Raw genomic sequence first — 3,931 nt, forward strand, 5'->3', positions numbered from 1 at the left:
AAACCCCGCTCATCTAATAAGAATCTGAGCTCCACTTAAAAACTCTAAAATATTATTACTTCTTAATTTCTTTTAATCCTATTTTATTTATCTAGTTGCTTGAGGACAAGCAACAGTTTAAGTTTGGTGTTGTGATGAGCGGATATTTTATACGCTTTTTGGGGGTAATTTCATGTAGGTTTTAGTATGTTTTAATTAGTTTTTAGTAGAATATTATTAGTTTTTAGGCAAAAATCATAATTCTGGACTTTACTATGAGTTTGTGTATTTTTCTGTGATTTCAGGTAATTTCTGGCTGAAATTGAGGGAGCTGAGCAAAAATCTGAGTTAGGCTGAAAAAGGACTGCTGATGCTGTTGGATCCTGACCTCCCTGCACTCGAAATAGATTTTTTGGAGCTACAGAAGTCCAATTGGCGCGCTCTCAACGGCGTTGGAAAGTATACATCCAGGGCTTTCCAGCAATATATAATAGTCCATACTTTGCACGAAGATAGACAACCTAACTTGGCGTTGAACGCCAAGTACATGCTGCTGTCTGGAGTTAAACGCCAGAAACACGTCATGATCCGGAGTTGAACGCCCAAAACACGTTATAACTTGGAGTTCAACTCCATGAAAAGCCTCAGCTCGTGGATAGCTTTAGTCTCAGCCCCAGCACACACCAAGTGGGCACCAGAAGTGGAGCATATACACTTTGACGGCATGAATCTCTAAACTCCATTGTTGGGGGTGAGGAGCTCTGCAGTGTCTCGATGAATTAATGCAATTGTTTCTGTTTCTCCTTTTAAACATGCGTGTTCCTATCTAAGATATTCATTTGCGCTTAATTATGGAGAAGGTGATGATCCGTGACACTCATCACCTTCCTCAATCCATGAACGTGTGCTAGACAAACACCTCCGTTCTACATCAGATTGAATGAGTATCTCTTAGCTTCCTTAATCAGAATCTTCGTGGTATAAGCTAGAACTGATGGCGGCCACTCTTGAGGATCTGGAAAGTCTAAACCTTGTCTATGGTATTCCGAGTAGGATTCAATGATTGAATGGTTATGACGAGCTTCAAACTCGCGATTGCTGGGCGTGATGACAAACGCAAAAGGATCAATGGATCCTATTCCAACATGATCGAGAACCAATAGCTGATTAGCCGTGCTGTGACAGAGCATATGGACCATTTTCACTGAGAGGATGGGAGGTAGCCACTGACAATGGTGATTCCCTACATACAGCTTGCCATGGAAGGAGCCTTGCATTTATGAAAGTGAGTAAGCATTATGTTGCAGGGATTCAGAGGACAAAGCATCTCCAAAAAACCCCAACATATTCTCCATTACTGCACAACAAGTAACTATTTCACACTCTTTTATTTTTCTAATAATTCCAATTGATAATTTTAATTAATATCCTGACTAAGAATAATAAAATAAACATAGCTTGCTTCAAACCAATAATCTCCGTGGGATCGACCCTTACTCACGTAAGGTATTACTTGGACGACCCAGTGCACTTGCTGGTTAGTGGTACGAAGCTGTGTTAAATAGTCCATTAATATTGGCATACACAATTTCGTGTACCACCTGACTCTCTTCAGTTTGGACAATGTTGTAGAAGATAGAAAGATTATCCCTGATGGCCCGGATGATGATGAAGATATAGATCTGCCTCCCGTGCCATCAGCCAATGCTCCTGCTGCTCCGACTTCTTCTACTCCAGCTACCGAGGTCAGCCAGCCCGAGTCCGACCCCGATGTCCAGATCTTGAATCGGGATGATGGAACTGTAGATGCAATTCCTATGAGGATCATACTTCCCCCATCGTCTCAGGATGCTGCTATTTGAGGAGAACTTGGACCCTTGATGAACTTTTTCTTTGATGTATTTTGTACAGCCTTGTCTATGGGTTTTTTGAACTCTAATTTTTGTGATTTGTTTGGCTTGGATATTTTAGTTGCTTTTCTTTAGCGATCTCTATTTAAAAACAAAAAAGTAGCTTCTTAAGCTCTTTGAGGTTGACTTTTCGGTGGCCTCTTGACTCTTTTATTATAGTAGCTTTGTTTCTTTGTGATATCCTTGTCTGCAGCTTTTGGAAATTTCCATGAATCTTAAGAGTGTTTGGAGCTTTCTGTTTTCCGACCTCTTTTTTAATTGTTTGTGAGTTGGTTTACTTTCCTGCTTTGGTCGAAGTGGCTTTTGAGGCTAGCTTTGTTCGACGTATTCTTTTTCTCATAGAATATTCGTAGGTATGGTCATGGCTTTTTTGGGTCGGGCTGTGTCCCTATAAGCGCACGCCTTCCGTTTGGTCGATTTCTTCTTGTCGTATCTCCTCGAGTTATTTCTAGTAATCTTTTTTTATTTGGACCTCGTTGGATCTCTTTTTCTATGGATTTACTTTTTATAACTCTGTCGCTTTAATCGGCTTGGATCGACTTCTTAATGTCGGTCCCTTCCCTAGTTATTTCTAGTAATCCATTTTTAGTTAGACCTTGTCGGGTCTCTTTTTATGAATTACTTTTATAACTTTTTGTAGCTTTTTGGGCCGACTTCATCACGTCGGTCCCTTCTAAGTTATTTCTAGTAATCCATTTTCAGGGCTAGCCAAGCCTCTTTTTCTATAGATTTACTTTTTATAACTTTTACTTGTTTGACTGGTCTGACTTCTTTGTGTCGGTCCGTCTTTAAGTTATTTCTAGCAACCCATTTTTGTTAAGACCTCGTCAGGTCTTTTCTTATGGATTACTTTTGATAACTTCTTGCATTATTCTGTTTTCATCGCTTTTCATCTTGCCAATTTTGTAGAAATTGGGTAGTGCATTTTGCTTGGCCGACTTTGGATGAATTCGGTTTTCATTTTGTCGACCTTGTCGGGCAGTGAATTTGGTTTTCACTTTTTCCGATCTGTAGCTTTATAATCGGGCGATGAATTCTTGCGTTTTCAGATTAATGCGTCTTGATAAAGAGAATTTGTGGAAAATCTGAAAAAATGTTTTATAAAAAATATGCAAATATATACGTGTGGGTGTTTACCCTTCTTAAGTCTGGTAATTTTGAAGATCTTGGCTTGGTGCCTCATTAAAAAACCTTTTTCAGGAAAAAGAGTGCACCTTTGTCCTAAGACCTTTTATTACCATTTAACTATAATATCTTCTTAGGTTGCACGCATGCCATGACCTTGGTAGCTTTCATCCCTCGAGTTCGAACACTTTGTAGTAGCCCTTTTCCAGTACCTCTGTGACTCGGTAGGGTCCTTTCCAGTTTGCTGCCAGCTTTTCCTCTCTGGGTTGACTTGTTCCGATATAATTTCGGATTAGGATGAGGTCATTTTTTGGCAAAGCTTCGCTGTACTACCTTTTGATTGTACCTTGAGGCCATGCGACGTTTTAATGCCTCTTCTCTGATCCGAGCTATTTCTTGGACTTCCGGGAGTAAATCGAGCTCTTCCTTTTGAAGTTGAGGGTTGGCTTCATCGCTGTATAGGATCGTTCTGGGAGATCCTTCTTCGGCTTCTACTAGTATCATTGCCTCCATTCCATAAGCCAATCGGAAGGGTGATTCCTTTTTGGGCGAATGTGGGGTTGTCCGATATGCCTATAAGACTTGTGGGAGCTCTTCAGCCCAGGCTCCCTTTGCGTCCTGTAGCCTCCATTTTAACCCGGCTAGTATAACTTTATTGGTAGCCTCTGCCTGTCCATTAGCCTGCGGGTGTTCTACGGATGTGAATTGGTGCTTTATTTTCAAGTCGGCTACCAACTTTCTAAAGGCTGCGTCTGTGAATTGAGTGCCATTGTCCGTGGTAATGGTGTAAGGAACCCCGAACCTTTTGATAATGTTTCTATATAAGAATTTCTGACCTCTTTGCGCTGTGGCATTGGCTAGAGGCTCTGCCACAATCCATTTTATGGAATAATCTACCCCTACAATGAGGAACTTGA

The sequence above is a fragment of the Arachis duranensis genome, chromosome 9 (assembly GCF_000817695.3).
Source record: "Arachis duranensis cultivar V14167 chromosome 9, aradu.V14167.gnm2.J7QH, whole genome shotgun sequence".
Classification (NCBI taxonomy): Eukaryota; Viridiplantae; Streptophyta; class Magnoliopsida; order Fabales; family Fabaceae; genus Arachis; species Arachis duranensis.